Below are 21,503 nucleotides of genomic sequence, written 5' to 3' on the forward strand. Positions count from 1 at the left end.
ACAGAAACTCTTCTCTAAAATTAGGATGCTATCATAAATGAACAGTCTATAAAATACACTGGAATTTACTGATATCACTAGAAATGTTCAGAATTCCTCTTTGCTTCATTTTTTCTAGGTCACCCAAGGAATGAAAAAGCACCTCCTTCCCAGCCTTAGGGAGGCTACAGTAGCAACTAAGGGCAGAGAAGATGAGGGCTCCAAATGAGACAAGGTGCAAAAGGACTCATCACCCATGGACCAACAGGTGCAGGGGCTTGGCATGGAGGAGGTTCCTGTAAACTCTACCGTGTTCATCTAGGTGCCAACTCCTTCCTTCCATAGCCATACACATAATCACACACAGACAGAAAGATTAAGAATGGATTCCCCAAACCATCACCAAAAGAGACACCTAAAGCCTCTTTTCAACAAGCTCTTCTCTTCTAACAGCCCAGCCATTGCTTCTGGAGCTTGGCCAGTACCTCTCTGGCATGAAAACATCACGAAGCCCCTGCTACCAGGGAAATGAGGACTATGTGAAATCACAACTGAAAAAACAGGTAAGGAAAAGCCACTAAGAGAAAAGCTTTCATGGCAGATGGCATCATCGGGGCTGTGTCTGACACAGTGGAAAGCACATTGGTCATGTGCAAAACAATAGGAGCCTTTTGCTGAATCCTTGGAAAGCGAGGTGAAATTCCTGGTCTGATGGGCAAATGAGCCCTGTGCTCATCGGGTGTGAAACAATCCTTTCTCCAGGCTGTCTTCCTTCCTAAAGAGGGAAAGTTTCCTGTATTCCCTCTTTGACAGCATCAGTCTGGCCCTGACTCATTACACCTGTGTGAAGGCTCAGCCCAGCATTAACCCCTTGCTCGCTGGAAACCAGGCATGTTTGTTGCATTCTGGTAACATCACTCTCAGTCTTTCCTCCCTTGGCCCCCATCCCTGCAAGACTTGGTGAGAGCAGAGCTGAGTAATGAGAAAGGCAACTGGTGTGTGGTCCTTGCTGGAAGACTGTACATAGGTTTTTGCACAGGAGGGAACAAAGGGCTAGGAGCCTTGGAAAATTACCAAAGTTCTATCAAAGAAGAAAATGGAGAGGGAAATGGAGAGCTGTCAGGTGCTCAGAGCATGCATGAACATCCATTGGCAGAAGACGAACATAGACAGCAAGGCTACTCTCACCAGGAGCAGGGAAGGAGGCTGGATGGGCAGGGGAAGGACCTGTCTGGCTGTTGCAGATGTTGGAGCACCCACATGGAGAGTGAGGTTGAGAAAGAGCAGCTTTTCTGGTCAGGAGCTGCTCCCTGAATGCCAGCTTTCTTGTGCTTTTTCTTCAGGGTGTATGAGAGAGGTATGTTTAAAAGCCAAGGCAAAACCTCATCTCCAGGTCTCTGCTTGTTTTGGCTCCTGGCAGGTTAATAAGAAAGCTCACTGCTCTGCTGAAGCTCTGGGAGAAGCTTGCACTGGCTATGGGGCTCATCGGCCAGGCTGTGATGTCTTGTCTCTTGGGCACAAGTGTTGGAAGGAGGGCAAAAGCACATCAAGGTGCCTGGAGGTAGGAGATTCAGCATCTGCTTGAATGACACTGCCCATCCCAGTATTTTCGTCTCCATCTCAACACCTCTCTGATTCTTAGTTCCCGGTTTTACTAAATCCCAGACTCCTTACTCCATTGGGATCCTACTTTAATTCCTCATTTGCTTTTCTGGGCTTCACCCTGCCAGACCATAGTCTTATTTTCCACCTTTGCTCCTGTCCTCATCCACCACACTGGTTCTCCTCAGTTCAGCTTTCTTCCTATTTGGGTTTGGATCTGGGGGAGCACCAGTGCTTTAGGATCTCACACTTCCCATGATGTAGTTAAATGCAGACCAGGCTGCTGGCATGCCTTCTGCCGGAAAACACAAGCTGAGGTGCTCCAGCCTGTGTTCTCCTCCTTGTTTCAGTTATGGAAATAGCTGAGCTCTCTGGGAGATGTTTTTCACACATATGTATGAGTAAATAATCCACTCTGAGGCAGAAAGTCTAGTCTGGAAGGATTCACTGCAAGAGCGAAGTTTGACAAAGCTGTGGGCAACTGAACTAAAAAAAAAAAAAGCAAAAAAAAAGCTCTTTTAATGGGAAGTATCTGGCAGCATCAGTATCATTGCTTCTTGCAATCTAACAGTATGGCCCCGTAGTCCTTTTGCATATCATCTGCAGGTATGCATTTTTTCCTCATTTAAAGGCTATTAATATTAAATACAGTAACCATACATTATTTATACTGTTTCATTCCTGTATTAATTTTAAATCAGTTCTTTAAAGCTGCAATGCCGGGGATGGAAATGAATTACTTTGGGCAAGAAAAAAGGGCAGATCAAGGAGGATATTAACTAGAGATATTAAAGTTGTCAAGAAAGACTTCCTTATGTTAGAAGCTTTGAGACTGGAACAGCATTTGGAACTGGACTGGAACAGAAAAGCCAGCATCCAAGTCATTTTGAGCTCGAGAGGAGAGTCTTCAAATATATGTAGCAGCAGAAATGGTGGGTGACAGACCCTGAAAAATAGTCTGTGTGAAAGAGGAAAGGGTTGCAGCAAGCACATTCCTCTGTTACGAAGACACTCATTCAGAGCATCTCTGCTGTACTTGTCACGCTTATCAGGGCTCAGACTGGATGTGAGACTAGAAGTTGGCATCTTGAGCTGAAGCTTACAGTTGACATTTCTAATTTTTTTTCTTAAATGCTTTCTGTGCCAAAGTGTTGGTCTTTGTTGACTGGACAGCTAGGGTGACCTGAGATAAATTTCACTTTAGTGTTCAAGTAGCTGAAGATCCACCTGAAAACTGCTGCAGAAATGCTGATAACAGTAAGTGGGAAAAAAAAAACAAAAAAAAAACCACACCACAAATGCTCTATAAAGAGGTGAAGGACTTAAGTATTTGTTCCATAATTCAAGATGTTTGACTATTGCATCTTCTCTTTTTTCTCATTGTCTCATTTTACAGTAATGGCACTTTCAGTCTCCCAGGCAATGTAAAGAGGCTCGAAGTATGGTGGAGCCCCTTTCAGTGCTAAGATCATTAGCAGATTGAAGCAAAGTGCTCCCGTATATCTGCAAGTAAATTATTTATTATGTGTGTTAGAGAGATGGATGGCAATGGAGATTCCTGGGGAAAACCATGCTGCGACAGAGATTAAATGGAGCTCTTGAGACTTTCTCTCCCTGGGTCAGATTCATCCCAGGTCTCAGTGGTTTCACTGATCTCAGTACAATTTACACCAAAGATAAGTTTTGTCCTTTAGTCCCAGATCTCAGGGGAAGCCCTGGCTACTTAAGATGCACAGAGGACCTGGATGAGAATGTTGTCCCTTGAAGCAGTTGTGTGATGAATATGTGTATTATTCATAACAGAGGAATCAGTGAATAAATACACCAGCAGAAACACTGCACACCAGTAACCAGTCCAGCTCATTAATTCTTCTTTTCATTAATCTCTAATTATTTATCCATGGAATATACTGGACTAAAATAAATAAATAAATAAATAAATGTTTATCCCTATGATGAACAAGAAAAAAACACAAAAAACACAAATGGGTGATAAAAGAGCAGAAAGAAAACAGTGCTTGCACTTTTGCATTGTGAAAGAGCAGCTTGCCCGTATTTTTTTTTTTTCCTGCTGGCTTAGATGTAGACGGAGGAAGTATGTTAGGACCTAGAGGAAACAGTTCTCTGCATACACCCTCTACCTTCTTCCAGCAAGAAAAATATTATCCACAGAAACAGAAATATACAACGACAAAAAAAAAAAAAAAATCTCAGTTGTTTTAGAGAAAGATAAACTACAAAGCAGAGTGTGGGGATTTTTAATTCAGTAAGCTTCAGAATATATTACAGAAGCATTTTTAAAGGAAGAGGCTGTGTATCGAAGACATAAAGAATTATATTTGCAATTTAGCTGCAAGCTGGCTGGAACTGATATATAATCACATTCTGCTCTTGGTATTTTTTTAACTTTCTTATTTTTGCATGCTTCAATCTTTTACCTAATAGTTAAGCAATCAGTTGCTTAAGGCAAGATTGCATTCATAAAATATCCATTATCCAGCCCACATTTGGTACTCCCTGTATTAAGCAAAAAGGGCACGGCCTTAAGGGAATTTATTGCTGCCATCAATATAATGAACAAACATGTTTCCTTTCTTTCCAGATTTGTTTCATTTTTGCTGTTAAGAATGTAATTCTGAGACAGCATGCAGAACCAAGTGAAATGATACACAGCAAATACGACGTGTCTTTCTGAGGCTGTCTGGGCTAACCAAGGAGTTGCCCAAGCTTATAGCTAGTTGATGGTCACAGAACTGGAGGATTTAGGACCATCCAAAGTGTACCTCTCAGTGTCTATTTGGTCTGTGAATTAGAGGAGAAGCTGCTAGTTCAAAGGATAGGAGCCCAGTGCTGCCTGGTTCAGCACAAGCTGGAAGTATGTGAAATTTTGCTCTCCCTTGTCTGCTGCAGCTAGAAGGTGCACAAGAAGACACAAAATAATGAAATGAATGAAAACATGAGTATTTTGGGACACTTCTTCTCTCTCTCATCCAAAAAGATCAGTTTCAGCTTAGCAAAAATTTAGGTCAATTCTGACTTTGTTTAAACTGGCTAGCTTTCCTGTGCCCTCAATATCTACTCCGTGCTACTAATCTGCAAACAAGATACAATGCACTGATTCAAACACATGCTAATTCTAGGGCATCATTTGGCTCTTGATGTGAGCAGGGAGCTGCTATTGATCTCTGTAGGGGTTGGTAACGCTCGCTGAGAGCAGATAGGGCACTAGCTCTCCTCCCATGTATATCTGTGATAAAGGCTAAAAATTCAACATTAAGAAGTCCTCCCCTGCGGCCAAACTCCCAGATGGTGTAAACCAGTAGAGCTTTAATGTCTTTATTGGGGCTTTGTTGATTTATACCAGATGATAATCTGGATACTACTTTTCCCATTTTTCTCTCGCAGGTCACTTGTTGGAAAGTTAGTTTGGAGCTGAACTGCTTGGGGGCCTCCCTTGGTCAAGCACCATCCACCGGTAAGGAGTACGGCGCTCCCTCTCTGGACCTGTGGATAGTCAGAAAAGATTGAGAAACTATAAGCTGCTGGAGAATTACTGACCCCAGTGGCTTGTAATATTCACACTGGAGCAAAACAGCCTCAAAGGATTATAAATAGGTGGGGTGGGCTGGGTGTAGCTGCGAGCAGTGGGTAGGATGGGCGAGGTGGCACGCCAGGCTTGTGGGATAGCTCTGAGCTTTTTTCCAGCAGGGCTGAAGAGGCAGGGATTGAGAAAGCCTCGTGGGAAGAGTCTCCCACTCTCTGCTGCGTGAGAGTTACAGGGGAAGAGGTTAAACAACAGTGAAAGCAAGTCTTTCTTGAGAGGTTCACCCAGCTGTCCTCAGTGAGAGCTACCAGTCAGTACCTGCAGAGGAGATCTGTCCATAACAGAGTGCTTTGGACAGGGATGGCCAGGGCACTGGCATCAGTCACAATATTTCAGGCCAGGAAGTTTGGTGCTCAGCAGATGTGACCAGACTTGGAATTGGTATTTGGCTCCTTGACCTAACAAGCAGTAAAAAATAAAATATGTACTTTAAGCTTCTGAAAAACAGCTAGCAGGAGACATTAAATCTCTGAGCATTTAATGAAGCTTATTCTTTTTATTGCCAGTGAAAATCTTGTTTAAGAAACAACTGTTAGGAAAAGATAAAGAATGAAAAACCATCAGTCAAGAGGAGAGTGACCTTGTTCCAGGATGGAATCAAAACATTGCCCTTGGGAGCTATGTAGGCATTGTTTCAGGATTTAATGCATTACTGTTTATGGATGAAAATAATTGAAATACAATGTGAGTCAAGCGTGCCTGAGCTTGCTAATCGCATGAGGATATTGCAATCATATGACATCAGTAAGAAAGTGTTAAACATACGCCATATCACGTATATGGCAAGGTAGAAGGAATGCTCCAAACTGCAGAGGAGGTTTCATGGAGGCTCCCAGCGTGCTGGAAAATCCTGATCTCCTGGTACAGAAGTGGTGGGACCAGATGGGGAGATGAAGTGCTACCAAAAGTTATTCCCATACAGAGGCTACTCCAAAGCTGCCCATAAGCAGAAATGCTGTCCTAGCGGGACTGCAGCTACATACATCTCTCAGGGCTTTTAACAGAATCTATATTTTTGTCTGTTCTCATTAGACTGAAGAAGTACACGAGAAACATGCCCTAACACTACATCCTTGCAGCCAAAGACATTTATGCTCAGCAGGTAGCTAATGGACTTCAAAACCCTTTCCTCAGCCCCATTAATAGCGCTTGTTTATGTCTCGCCTTGTGCAATAATAAAGTATTACTGTGCTTTCTGGTCATATTTTTGCAGAGGACACTTAGTGGAAGGAAACTTCATCACTGTCATTGCTATTTATTGACACCTTTGTAGTGGCTCTCAGTAGAGCAGCTGAGGCCAGAAAGGTGGTGGTGAAGAAGCTGTGTCTTCCCCTCTGTCTGTCTCTCCTGAGAAGTGAGAAGTGGAGAAATGTCCCCTTGGTGCTGGTCTTGGTGCCAGGGAGCTTGGCAGCCTGCAGCCGTGTCACTCCTCGAAGTACGGATGTGCTCACGTGCGCTCGTTGGGCTGCGATAACATTTTCTGCTGTTGCTCCAGCAATATGTGACACGTTTGGCTGAGGCAAGCAACACCACAGCTGTATGCTGCTTTCATAGTGCTTTGTAGGACCTATTTATAGCCTGAACCTAAAACCTACATATTAATTGTGGCAGCAGGACATGGTGACACCGCACAGGCTCGCTTTTCCTGCCCCAAGGGAAAGGTACTGCCCTGCTCCTGCAATGCCCACGTGCTGCAAGAGGCTGGCGTTGTGTGGGTGCCTGCCTCCCATCTGACCTCAGCCCAGGTGCGGGGAGGCAGGGGGGCACCCGAAAAGGGGAGGCTGACGTGGCTCTCTAGGGAAGCTGAGCAGTACCAGGAGTGCACCAGCACCGCTGCCAGCAGCTGTCGGAAGCCTCAGAAGTGCACTCTGCATCGCTTTATTATTTCTTCGTTGCTAATTATTTCCTAAGATGGGGAGGAGGGGGGAGAGGAAAGCAGGAGAGGGCGAGAGCAGCAGAGCAGTGTGCTTGTTGGCAGGGCACAGCAAAGGCACTCGACCCGGCTGTAGCACACGCAAAACAGCAGGAGGGCTGTGAGATGGGGCCGGACTGTTTCTGCTTTGACAAAAGCAGCCAGCATTGGCATAAACGTGTTTTTATTGAGGCGGTTCAAAGTGTTCTGCAAAGCAGCAGGCACGGAAAATACTGCATGCAGGAGGTGGAAAACACACGGGACGAGCACTGTGCAGGTTGCAAAGGGAAAGTATGAAATGCCAGAGCAAGCTACTGGCTGCTGTTTGAGCCCAGGAGGGAGAAGCTGTAGGCTGAGCTGCTGTGCTTGTTGTCAGCTTTCTGTCTTGTAATAAGGCTGTGCTATCTTGACACAATTATTAGTGTTTCTTATTTTACACTTGCTCTTGGAAAAACAGCTCAAAGGAGCTGTTGATTATCTGTAATTGGTTGCTCAGGCTCTGGTGGAGAATGGGTTGCAGCATGAATGTCAGCTGTAGCTTGGAGGCAGTCTGGGGAGATGCCACCTTGTTCCTGTGAGGTATGCTCCCCCAAAGACAACAGGCACACAAAAGTGAGGCAGGAATAAAACAGCTCGGATAAAATCTGAAACAACACGCTTGCATCTGCCCAACCCTAACCTGAGAGCAAAACAAACTTGTACTGAACTTTTTCTAAGGTGTGAAGGATCATTACTTTTGTTCCTGTCATGACTGTGTTTCTCGGAACTGGAAGTGAAGGGCTAATGCAGCTGAGCAAACACATGAAAATAGGCCCGCAAGGTTTCCAACCCAATGCTGGAGATCTAAGAGGCATGGAAGTCCCCAAGTCGTGAGTGCTCCTCCAAAGGGTGCTGAACCTCCTTGGCTCTAGAGGTACAGGGGACAGTCTGTACTTAATAAAGCTCGTTATCCCACCCAGCACCACCTGAAGGAGCATCCCTTGCTGATAGAGATTTCAGCGTCAATTTCTTCTTGGAGCTCCTCCAGCAATTTCAGTGGTGTTGCAGTGTAGATCATTCCTCTGTCCTTCTGGCTATTCACCTGAGCTGCTCCTCTTACTTCGTCGCAAAAGCAGCTTCAGGTTCAACACCCTGAAGTTCACCTATTCACTTGCAAGTCATTTTTCAGCAAAACACAAGCAAAAGAGTACTGAAAGTGGTGAAAAGGGACTTCTTCATTTGGAAACTCTCACTACCCTCTCCTACATCTAAGAAGCTTGCATGTTGCCCTCTCAGGCCTCAAAATAGTAACTGGACCCTTGAAACAATCTCTCAGCTGGTGCTTCACTAGGTTTCCAATGTGCATGGTTCTTCCCGGCAGGCTAAGGCTGCTCTTGAAATCACCTTGGTGGAAATAATTAGGGAGTCCAACCTTTGAGAGATGTTTACTTTAGGACAATCCTTCTGGAATCAGTGGCTAATTGTTTGCTAGGGAGATTTAAATTTCCTGGCAGGGAGTAATCCCCACTATTTCTGAAAACTACTGCATATAGGAGAGCACAGCATGGATTTGTTCAAGGAAGCAGCAAGGCAACCCTCCCTAGTGATGCGTCCCCTTGCTGAAGCTCCTGATCTGGACTTTGCTGGAGCTCCACCAGTGGGGTTGACTGCAAAGCCTAACTAATTTGCAGTTTAAACACGCAACATCTGAGTTTCTCTGGCCTTTCTAACAGAAGATATACAGTGTGCTGTAAATAATGCACCTTCTCTCTAAGTTGTTTTTATTTTTTCCCCCTTCTTATGTAAGCTGGGACCAACCTTCAGAGTAAGAAGCAAGGAAAACATGGTGTGCTGTATTAAGTTGGTACACTATTTTGGCAGGCTTTTTATGAACTCATTTTCCTTCAGGTGTAGGAAGGCTGGGAGGGCATGTTTAGACTGGCAGCTCTCAAGCTCTAGAAGAAACTCTTCTTTCTCTCTCTCTTAAAAAAAAAAAAAAAAAAAAAGATTTACTTATTTACTTATTTGCCTGAAAAGGAATGACAGACTGGAATTTCTATGAAGGGCTGTGTTGCTTATCTCGCCTTGCTGGCTTGTTTGTGTATGTTCGTGTCTGCATTTGTGTGAGCCGCGTGCAGTCTAAATTGTCTGACTCTTCTCCATATATATCGAGATCCTGTTTATGAGGAGGGTACCTTGTTTGAGCCTTTTCATCTCAAGGAAGCAGTTTGCTGTCTGGTACTAAAATAACCGCTGCAGGAATCAGTCTGTATTTTTAGGCTACAGGATGAATCAAAGACTGGCCTTACGCATTCCTATGGCTTCTAAGCTTCCTATTGCACCACAAAGCCTTGCTAAAATGCTGGGAAAAAAACACGCTTAAAGCTAAACACCACCTGAAGAGCTGCAAGGAGGCTGTGTCTGTTTCATACAAGTACGAGTACCATTTTGTTTCCCTGTAGAGAAGCGGCTGTCATCGAGAATTAATGCAGCATTTGGCAGAGATCATCAACTGGCTGCGTGTACTCTATGGCAATCTAGCAAGACCTTGTAAAGGCACCCTTGCTCCCAGGGGCCAGGCAGAGGATCCCATCAGCTCTTAGTCACATAAATACTCTTCTGTGTCCTGCTGAGGTTGTGCTGATGCCAGCTTGCTGATGTAAAAGCCCTGCAGACTGCGAAGAAGGAGGAAGAAGATGCTGCAAATAGAGTGATATTCAAGGTGGTGAACTGAACTTTAGAGTGACACTTAGGAATGAGGTCAAGTTCAGGACAGGTGCTTTTCGGTACTGCTGGGGCCTCCTGATCCTGACCAGGCTGACTGTGGGGCTGCCGGCAGCACCACTCCTGGGGATCCCTGTGGGGGCTGGATTGGGGGGAGTGGGGGTGACCGTTCTGGTGGTCCTTGGGCACTTCCAGGTCCAGAAAGGGCTGCACTGCGAACAGCACCCAGGTCTCCTGAAGCAGTATCAGCTCCATGCTCCAGCAGCAGCTCTTCAGGCACCTGCCTGTTATAAGTGACAGAAGTGCTCACTGCAGTCGGGCCTGGGACTCAGTGCTCTCTTGCCATATAGGCCAGGCACAGCAACAAGCAGAGAAGCAGCCCTCATGGCGGGCTGTGTTCCTGCACCGTCACTTCTTAACACCGTGTTTTACAGAAGGGTTCGGAAGCCTGTTCAGCCTGTTGATCTGCTGCTGTGTCAACATGAGAAAGTTAAGCAATTTCTCTTTTGAGTGAATCAGTATTCATTTCCCAGGGAAAAAAAATAATAATAATAATAAAAAAAAATAGGAAAGGCTGCATTCCTATATGCTACTGATGTGAAGTGTTGGGTTGGGTGGGCAGGTTTCTCATATTTGGCCGTTTATAAGGTATCAATGACTTTCCTTTAGCATTTGTTAATTTAGTTGTCTCACTAGGTGCATAAGTCATATGTCAAAGACATGCTTCTGCTGCATATGTGGCACTGCTAATTTCTGTCTAACTCCAGGAAATTTTTGGAAAAATCTATTCAGTAATTAGATGAGGACATGATTATCCCGTCTACTTTCCATGTACTACTTTTTGCAGATTTTTTTCTAGGAAAACATGAAAGGAAGAACATAACTTTCTAGAGCATAATTTAATGAAGCTTTTAATTAAACACCTATACAACACTGAAGCACGAGTTCAGTCATGACATTTTATTTGAAGAGGGTTCACATGTGATAGCATGAAATGTCCTGGGTATTTAGCTGCAGCAAGTTTTAAATGTGGTGACTTGGGGTTCCAGGGGCTGCATGGGTCTGAGATGATGTCTAAGACAAATATTTTGCCCTGGTTACATCCCTTTAGAAAGTACAAATACGTAAAGTGATTTTGATCAGGTATTCTTCAGTGACAAGCAATCTCGAGTGTGCAGCCTTTTCCAAAACATTGCACCAATTTGAAAAGCAGCTTTGCCAGAACAGTCTTACAGCCTCTCACCCTGCTCGTCTCGGAATAATTCCCATATACAGCATTTGCAGTTTACAAGGAAAAAAGAAAAAAAAACACACAAACAAGCAGCCTGGTTTCTCTGACCACCAGACTCGCAAAAGTAACCCAAACTTTCTCCTTTCCCAGTACTGTCACCAGCAATAAAGGCTCGGCAGGCCGCACGGCTACTTGATATTAATAAATCAAACAGTGCTAGGGAACGTGGCCAGGCGCTGGCACTCACACGCCTGCGCTGTTAATTGTTCAAACAGTCCCTGGCGTGGCCGAGCCCGGTGCCAGCGAGCGCTCTCCCAAACAATCCCTGGCACAGCTCGGCTCGGGAGGCAGTGCCGGCCAGCGAGGGCTCCCAGGAGTTGGCTTGGATGTGGCCCTGCTGTTCTGGAGACCAGAGGAGTTCAGTGGTGTGGAGGTGGGCTTTCCTGTGCCAGTTGGCCTTGGGGCCACAGTGCAGTCCTGGATGCATTTAGCTTATTAGTACAGATGTACTGTGTACATTATGTATTCAGGAACACCCCAGCAATTCTGAGGCTCATTTAAAAAAACAACGACGACAAAAAAACAAACCATCAACCCCCACACAACAAAAACCCACATGTGATTTAACATCAATAGTATTTTATCCTTGTTAAAACCGACAGCAGTCAGAAAAGCATGTATGCAAACACGGCAACTCTATACAACACATCTCCCTGTGGGTCTTCTGAGTTACATCTCTTCGCTTTGTTCATTAAAATGAATGTTTATTACACTTCGGTCCCGTTAACAATGCATAGACATTACATCATATCCTAAGTCACCATGAAAGGATTCCACTGTTTCAGGGTTTAAAGGGATACATACAGGCTTAGTTACACTTGTTGGGGTGGAAAAGAAGGGATATTAATTACAAAAACACCTTACACTTGCATAGGAGGTTTCACCCATCTTTAAGCACTTTGCAAAGGAAGATAAATATTAGTGATCTTCATAGAGAGGCTGGGAATGGACACACAGAGTGCCTGAGTGGCTTGGTTAAAGACTTGGTGGCACACCAGAAGAAAACAGCAAGGCTCAAGGCTTCCCTGGCCTCTCTGCTGACAGCCTCTCTGCAATGTGATGGCTCTTGCAGAGGCAGCTACGGATGGATGAACCTGTTGGAATAAAACAAGAATGGAACTTTTGCCTCAGGCTTGAGCAGAACAGAAACTTTTTTGAGACTTAAAAACCATCATTAAACTGTTCTTTTTTTTTCTTTTTATAAAATTTTCTCACGCTTCTGCACTTCCTGATTTAGGGTTGGACAGGAACCAGAGAATAAATACTTAGATACCATGAGAAAGGTTATTCTTGTGGTATTTTCACCCAGTCTGAAAGTGTGGCGCACTCATGAGAAAGCATGTCTTAGCAAAATTTCCACAGCAGAGGTTCACATCAATTCAAGCAAGTACCAGACGGTCTGTGAACTCCTGACTCCTGGTAGGTTCCTATATGGCTTTCTATTTAAGAGAAAAAGAGACAGAGATGTCAACACCATCAGCACAGGGTCAGGGCTGATCTCCTGGGAGGGACAATGCCTATGGGCAGGTGTCTTGCAGGAGCTCTGCTCTTGGTTTCTTAGTACAGCTGAAACCCCACCAAGCTCCCACGCCCGCTGCCGGTCCCTCCCTGTGGGGCAGAGCCTGGCTGTTTGGGGGTGTTTTCAGCCCCCCGTTCCTCACGGTGCCTGGAAAAAGCCTCGCTGAGAGCAACGCCAAAAGAGCCAGCCGTGGGGGAGGAGGCTCTGGGAGGACAAAGGGCCCTGGGAATCTGGCATCATTTTCAATATACTTGGTACCAGGCCTTGTAAAATGTTTATGTAGCAGCATAATACAGGTGCAATGGTTATGCTTGCCACTGACTATAACTACCCTCTCATGCTGGGTTTATTGGTTGGAGCTTTTCACAGGCTTTTAACATTGACTTGATTCTGCTTGCACAGAAATTCCTACCTTCTGTTCGTGTAGTGCTGATCCCACTAAAAAAAAGGCACTTTGGATGTTTAAAGTTACCCCAATACCCCAAAACCAAAACCCCCAACTCTGTGGCACGACTGGCTGATGTTATGTAAATACACTCATTTTTTTTTTTTTATCCAAAAATCCTCAGGTAGGGAATCAGAGTGACCATGCATCCACCCAGCTGTGTCAGCATAGAAGAGATGAGGGTGCAGGTGACCAGTGAAAGGTAGGTTGCTGTGGCACTGAATGACAGTGCTCTCTGTGGCACTCCCACATAAGCCAAGCCTTCCTGCCTGCCACAGGACTTCATACTGCTGAATGCAATCATGTTGCAAAAAAAAAAAAAAAAAAAAAAGAAAATAACACCAAAAGCCATCCATCTCAGTTTCTGGGTTTCTGCTAGCATCGCCGTCAGAAAAGGCTGTTAACATGCTTTAGGACAGAAATCTAAATCCCAGCAAACCTGGTCTACAGAATGGAGTTAGGTAGCTGAGATATAAACCATGGGGAACCACTGTTTTGAACCTGTTCTTTAAATTCCCTCCATTAGTCAGTGCCTAGAAATGAGTACCCCTGGATGGATGTGTGCGCATGACTGAGATGGTTGTTTCCAAGTGGGTGAATCTTTTTCTGGACAAGAGCTGTCTCTGCGGAAGCTTTGTAAGGAGACTACCTTATGGTCTGATGTTGGATTTCGGTCTGTTATATAGCTAAAATGTCACATGAGGGGAATATTTTTGTCCTTTAGATGAGTGCTGGGGGGAACATGAAGGAATGCTAACTCCCAGTCAATCCCCTAAGCCAGAGAAATGGAGTTGGAGAAGCATCAGAAAGCTGTGGTAGGGCCAATATTAACTAAGGACAAAGAAGAGTGAAGCTCTTGGGGAATTGGGACAGTAACAAAGAAATGAGGGGACAGTAACATAGAAATGAGTCTGCATAGCAGAGGAGGCATTATTCAGGCTGGGAACATGGAAGGTCAGAAGGTTTGCAACGTCAGATTGATAATGCCCCCACTAGTGTCCTTTGGTGGGCAGGAGCCCACTTCCACATCTCTCTACCCCTGATGCTAGTCTTTCTTTAATCCAATTAGGCTGTCCCATGACAAATTCCTAACCAGCCTGGCAGAAGTGTTTCCAAGGCCAGATGCTGACCCTCCCTTCTTCTTGAGGGCAGTGCCTTGATCTCTGTGCCCTCCCAGCGCAGGAAATGGAGCTGCTCCTGACATAAGCTACTGCTCAGCAGGAAAACATGGCCTCTAACATTAATTACCGTGTACCAGACTGTTCTTAACTAAAACATCCGCTGGCTGGAGCAGCCCTTTTAAATCAACAGAAATGGTTTCTGAAGTCAAAATTTGTTGCCCAGCCTGAATATCGAGGCAAAAGAGAAACGTGGGGCAAGAGTTCACCTTGCTCTTCTGTCTGATCTTCAGTTCAGCAATGTAGGCAAAATTGGTCTCTCTTCCTGGACAAAGCAGGAGGGGGAACTGGCAAGGAAGGACATAATGCCAGTAGAGCTTATCTGGAATACTGACAGCAATATGCCAGCCTCAGCTCAACCACAACAGGTTGAATATTGGTCAACAAGACAGTTTGTGTAAGGTAAGTATCCACCTTGTCTCAGAAGAAGCAGTAGAAGGCAGCAAGCAGCATGTTAAAATGGCAGGGATGGTGTGGATTGGGTAACTGACATACTCACCTCTCGCAGATCCCAAATGTGATCATCTGCAGTTGGAGAAGAGCATGCAGACCTTGGAGATCTCTTCTGAAGTTTGTCCCCTTCTCCTCTGCCCACTGCAGGTCACAGTTTGTACTGGAGTTGATCGATGTGGCTTGGACCCTAAGTCAGTGTGTGCACAGTGTGTGCAGGCAGGCATGCAGCTCTGAGCTGCAGCCACTCTGCCATCAGTCTCCCTTCTCCCTGGAAAAATAAAACAAATCATGGCTCTTCTTTGCTCCCATGTTTCATGGCCGGATCTCATCAGTGGCTCTCTGGGAGCAATGAGAGAGTCGGCAGAAGAGATACTTCAATTTCCTGAAAGGTCAAGTAGCCAGGGACCCCCTTCCTTCTCTAATGGACTCCAAGCCATGCTGTAGGAGCAGCAGGCTTTAAACTCTCCATAACTTTGCAGCTCAAGGGATTAGAAATTATGTCTATTTACTTTGAAGTCATGAAAAGAAGTTCCTTGCAAAGAACTGCCGAGGTCCTGGGAACCTGAAAAGGAGTTAGAGGAGCAGGGTAACTGTCTCTGCATAGCCGGGCATGGCTGTACGGGGCTGATGAGACAAGACCAGAAAAAGCTTGCAAAGGAAGGGAGAAGATGGAGTGGAGAAAACCGGCATTTTAGATCACTGAGACCTGCCCTGTTATTAAAACTGTTCTTGTCCTAGGCTGACAATTTCCATGACTATTTTGTCCTGGAGCTCAAAGGAAACCTCATGCTGCTCTCCCTTGCTGATGGAAAACAGGAATGAATATTTAACTGGTAATGATGATGAATGAAGATTTCACATTTGAGAGGGGTTCCTGAGACTATCGCATCCTCATGGAAGTGAACCTCCTCCTCATCCTGCTGTGTTGTTCTCTGAGTGGGTCACCCTCAGAAGGAGATATGGAAAATCTTGAGAAACCTTACGTGCCTGGAAAGGCAGGGATTCTTCACTCTTGAGCAAACACGTGAATGCAGTGACACCTGGTTGCATTCCTGAATGTTGGATAGCTGACCAGCAAAGAGCTTCATCTCCTCTTCACTGTGCTATAACTTCTGGAGCCACAGTGATAGGCAGGGAGGGGGGTATGGGAAAAGGTTGGGCTGGCAGAGGGAAAATTAGGGAGTGGAAGCAGGGTTGTCTCTGCTTTCACTTTAGATATCTTAATTGAGGAAATACCAGACTGAATTCACGGACACATCCTCAAGAGGGAGGGCATCAGAGGGAGGAAAATATTTGAGAAAATGCAGTTTGACTTCCTGGAGGATAAAAAAGAAAGCAAGATCAATCATTCAATCAATCGATATGTCTGTCTATCAGTCTATCTATCCATCTATTTATCCTGAAATAACAACATAGAACTCATTGTTCTGAAGTACAAAACAATACCAAAGAAGTTATAGTATTTGCACAAAAGAGTTTATATTTTAAAGTAGATGCATGCCACATCTAGTTCTGCTTTCAATTACATTTTTACAAAACTAGCAAATTTTATAGCTGTGTATTAGTACATTAAAGCAGAGCTGGACTTATTTATCTACACCTAACATACATATGCAGAAAACCCATTTGTATATGTATACAAACACCAGACATTATACACTGATATGATAAATTGTATTTACGATGCACCTTTGACCACATCATCTGTACTCTGCCTGATAATCCATTTCTAATGGGGCTGCTTCTTGCAACTGAAAACTCTGATCATCTTCAGCTACCATTATTTTTTGAAAACCACCTTGTCAGAATAGATGCTTCTGTCCTTCTTTCTATCTAAAGAACTTTTCCATCCTGAGTTGTAGGATAGGCAAAAATCATTCCTGGATTAGCAACAGGCTTAAAGTCTGAAAACACTGAAACTTTTCAGTAATAGGAGCATGCCTGTTTCAGTGTTTTAGTCCAAGAGAATTTTTAAACCTCATGTTATGTTCTGCACATGCCACAAAATTAACAGAAGAATAATCATGTGAGGATACCTCAGAAAGTTTGCTGTTATTAGACATCAGCATATTGGAGTCATTTTTTGATTCCCTCTTGTTTATGAAGCTAGACAGCTTAGATACTAGAAATGTGATTTTCTAGATCTCTGGAAGAGCCATTTAAAACTTTTAAAATGATAAAAAATTACATTTGTGAATAAAACATGGTTTGAAGAACTGTTTTCTCAAAACCTTCTCATGCTTCTGTGTCTATATCTATCACCAAGGGACTGCAAAAGAACTAAATACTCATTTTTTCTATGCTCATTATTAGAAAATCACCTCAGCTAAGTGACTGCTTTTTTTATCCTTCCCATATGTGGTCATTTCATTCTGTCTCTGGGTACTTGAGAAATGAAAACTTGTGGCCTTCATTAAAATGTAAGGAATGTCCTCCATAGATGTGGAGGAAACTGGTTTGGAAAATGTTCAAATGCAGTTGTTTGGAGGGCAGATTTCAGCACGGGTCAGAGGTGAGTTTTTGATTATGCAGTAAGCTGTGTTTGGCCTCCATCTTATTCCTTGTGTCATGTCCTTGGAGCCCCCTTTAGGACAGCAGCTGCTTTCTGGATTGCCCTCACTGATGGTCAGCATTGGCTTGCTCACCAGGAAAAAATGCCTTAAAAAAAAAAAGTCTCAAGCTTCAAAACTGGTACTTTATGGTGAGCTGTAGGAAGAGCACAGCATCCAGAAGACTGGTATCTTCTCTACTTTCAGATGAGCATCTTGCACACAAATTAGAAGGTAGATTAATTTATCAGCAGTTGTGATTAATGATGCCAGTAATATGAGCCCTAAGTATTCATAAATCATGGCTCAAGTTCCCTCCTCCCCACCCTGGCTGGTACAGCTGCCTTAAAAATCACAGTGTATAATAACAAAGCATTAAAGCATTGGGATTCCTTTCACTTGGTTCTTGAGCTAGGCTGTGCCTGGTTTCAATGGTGCAGCTATTGCATTGAGGGACATGGAGGGTTTCTGCTCTATCCTCCACCACAGAGGCTAAATGCTCCTTTCTTCCCCTCCTGCATTCAGCTGGTATTTCTTAATCCCAGTGTTACAGGTGCTCTGGATTCCAGAAAAGCAGCAGATATTGCTGGTATTGTGAAAAATACAAATAAAAGAATAATTGGCAGCTTTGCAGCCCCCAAATTAAGAGAAAGCAAGAGAAGGAACTGAATACAGTAGGAAAAAGCAGGAGGAAATAAGCAGAAAAATGTTGTGCTGAATAGCATTTTCCCTTTTAGTTTAAGCGGGACTTTCTTTTTAACATCTTCTAAGGACTTCTTCTGGGTATAATTCTCTCCAATAGCTCTACTAGTGATGTTGTGTTTTTACCGTAATCTGTTAGTCAGGCATGAACCAGGATCTCTGTGGGTTCCCATTCTCAGCCTTTTTGAAGACTAAATAGTTCCATTCTCTCCCCTCATCTGCTGCTACAGGAAAAGAAAAGAAAAAATGTAGGAATTTTGGATCCTTCTAAGCCTGGCTTGGAAATCTTGCCTTGGGTGGTGAAGCCAGACTGTGTCATTCTAGCTGACATTTGCATTTAGCATAGTTAGAGTTAAATGCCAATATCTGGCATTTGTACACTGCAATTAGCAGTATCATTTGTTCTCATCTGAGCGGTTTGAGTTTTGTTTTGTTTTGCTTTTTGTTTTTCTGTGTGAATGACTCGGTGAGATGGATTTCTACTGCAAGTTTTATAGGAAAAAGTCTATTTTTATCATGATTTTTGTTGTTGTTTTTCTGATAGCTATAAGCCACAGTGTATAATGTTGTTCAGCTGCTCAGAACTCGAACTATGGTAGGAATAAGGCAATATGCACTGTGTTGCTCTGACCCCACTTTGAAGCCTCTGCTATTGAACTCCACACAAAAGCCAAGTGCTGAAAAATCACCAAAATGCAAACAGAAGATGATTCCTGATGTTGTTTCAGCACAGCAGGCTTGGGCAGTTGCAGAAAGCATGTTCAGAGTGTTTTTTCTACTCTTTGGATTTTGGGGCCTTGATCATCAGACCTGTCTCAAGGGCATGGTTTGAGTCCTTCCGAGAATCGATACAAGCTTAGGTGCAATGGCCACTTCTGGAGGTGCAGAACGCATCCTGGTCACTTGCAGACGGAGCAGCCTCTGCAGACATCAGGAGCCTTTGCACACAGAAAGCGACAGCTGCCAGGCCCAACGTGAAATAGCCACAAGAGGACTTTGAAAATACTTTAAGTGGGAGACATGGAGGGCTGTTAACACTCAGGGCCAGATCCTGACCCTCCTACTGGGCGGGCACACAGCCCAGCCCGAGCTGTGTCGCCTGGCGCGGCTCCACACCAAGGAACAATGATTGCATCCAAGGATGTTGGTCTGCCTGGGTGGCAGCACAGGCGGCCCAGGCGCTGCAGACAGTGCACAGCAGAGAGGTCACTGAGGTCTCCAGGCTGTCGGCCACTGGGCAGGCACTGGCTGAGACACGGCGTTGAAGGGGATGTCTGGGGAGGCACACAAGGGCAGGAGGGTCCTGCCTTCCCCGGCTGCCTCTCAGGTGAGTTTGGGATGTGAGCTCTGACACAGGATGCTGAGCTTGCCTGTGGCTGCCAGTACATCCCAGTGGAAATAGGGACCAGTTCATCCACACATACCTCTGTCACTCTGGAGAGGGGCAAGGGAAGCTTTGCCCATCCTAGTGGATCTTAATTCCCCAGAACCTTCCTGTACACCCCACAGCTCCCCTGAGTGTGCCCGATGGGGCAGACCCCAGGTTGATGTTAAAGCCCAGGCAGCAATGCTCACCACTGGTGGCATTTCCATTGCAGAAATCTCTTGAAGCAAGCAGACCTGTGCCCTCTCTCCCTTCTCCCCTCTGCTTGTGCAGCTCACTGGGCACTCATGGCCATGTCCTTGGCCTGGCCCCATGCCTGGGATCCCCTGATGTACCTCCCAAAATGGGGTTTTTCTTCTGCTGCTCTCCTCCTCTTCCCTTCCCTTCCCACTAATGCCCACCCCAGCTTCTTGCACACACGCTCCATTGCGTAAGAAACACAAACCTAAAATGCAATACATGAATTAAGTTAATTATCCAATTAACTGTAGCTACAACACATCTGCTATTGTTTCATGGGCTCTTCGTAAAATTTAAAACACATTTAAGGAAAAAAAGGCAAAACAAAATACAAAAAAAGATCTCTCTGCCAGGGCAAATCCTCAGCAGGCTATGAACAAATAAGACATCTGTTTAAAGTAAATTGGGGCTGGGGAGGATGGACTGAAGACAATAACAAGAGCAAGAAAGAATAATGACAAGGCGAAATCCCAAAGAATTACACTCCCACTTTGAGCCAGGGGCAGCTCTCTTGTTGCTGTGCGAGGCGCTTTAATAAAAGCTGTGAGCGAGTTAGCCGATCTCCTGAAAGTTAAATAATTATTGCCAAAAAAAAAAAAAAGAGAAAAAAAATAGCCGTTGAGCCCTATTTCTTCATGGTGTTTGTGATCAGAGGTGGTCGGGATGTAGGGGGGTGGAGTGAGAGGAATTAAATCTATGACTAAACATTTTTCACGGCAACAAAAGGACAGCGATTAAGAGATAAATTAATGCTCTGGCAACGCTTCCTGTTTTGAAGGATGCAGTGGCGGGTAATGAATGGCTGTGCCTGGAGTGGGCCTGAAGAGCCTCTCGCAAAGCTCGCCGCTCCGGCCAAACTGCAGCGAGCTGGCCCTCTGCACCTCCAGCTCCAGCAGGAAATGCACTTAAAAAATCTTTGGCAACCTCTGCGCCCCCATTTTCCCCAGGGTTGTCCTCAGCCGTTTGATCTTTCCCTCCCTCCCTCTCTCCCCCGCTTGTAACCTTTTCCCATTCCCCCACCCTCTGGGCCTGAAGTCTATTTTCAGTGCTCTGTTGCTGAAAGGCTTTGGGAGTTTTGTTTTCAGCAAAATGTTTCCTTGAGAGCTCCCGCCCTGTCCCCGGCCCCGAACTGCTGCCTCGCAGGTTGTGTTTGACCCCAGCGCGATGTGCTGGGCTCCTCTGCTGCCTGGCCCAGGCTGAACTGGGTGATAAATGCCCCAGGTGATTTCTAGGGGGAACTTGGAGAGGTGGCCACACTGTTATGCTTGCATGGGGGGGGCGATAAATCTGTCCTGCTCCTTGTCCCCAGGTGCTGAGGGATGCATGGGGAGCAAGGGCCTGGCTGCGCCTGGCTGGTCCTGCTGCCCCCCCGCCACTGCTCAGGAACACAAAACGATTTCCTTGGGATCAGTGCCCGTTTCCTCTCCGAGTGAGCCGTGAGCAAGGGCTTCCTCGCGGCCACCGCGTCCCACCCATATCCTCCCCAGCCCGCCCTTCGGCCCTGCGCACAGCACGGCTCCTCGGGGACAGGCCGAGGGGCTCCGCTGGGGAGGCCCAGCTGGGCCGGGGGAACGCAACCTCGTTTCTTGGACCCCAAGACTTATCCTGCTCCTGGGGAGGCCCTCAGCTATTAAGACAACTGCTTTAGCTTTGTTCAGCCTGATGGAGCTGGCATGGATCTTCTTGGTCTTTGCACCAAAACCGGCCGAGGGTTGAGGCCTGGGGCAGTGTGACCCATGGGGTACCCCTGGGCCATGGCTGGCAAGTGCAGTGAAAGTGATAAGCTTTCAAGAAACATATTAATCCCTCCCTCCCCCTTTATTATTATTAATATTATTTTTAACTGTGGCACCCCTTTCCTTTTCTGGAGAATGTTGCATGAGCTGTGTTAAATTTTCAAAACCATCCCATTTGAGCATCAGCCTCCCACTGTCATGTTTTG

This window comes from Aythya fuligula, chromosome 3, assembly GCF_009819795.1.
Source record: "Aythya fuligula isolate bAytFul2 chromosome 3, bAytFul2.pri, whole genome shotgun sequence".
In the NCBI taxonomy this organism is placed as follows: domain Eukaryota; kingdom Metazoa; phylum Chordata; class Aves; order Anseriformes; family Anatidae; genus Aythya; species Aythya fuligula.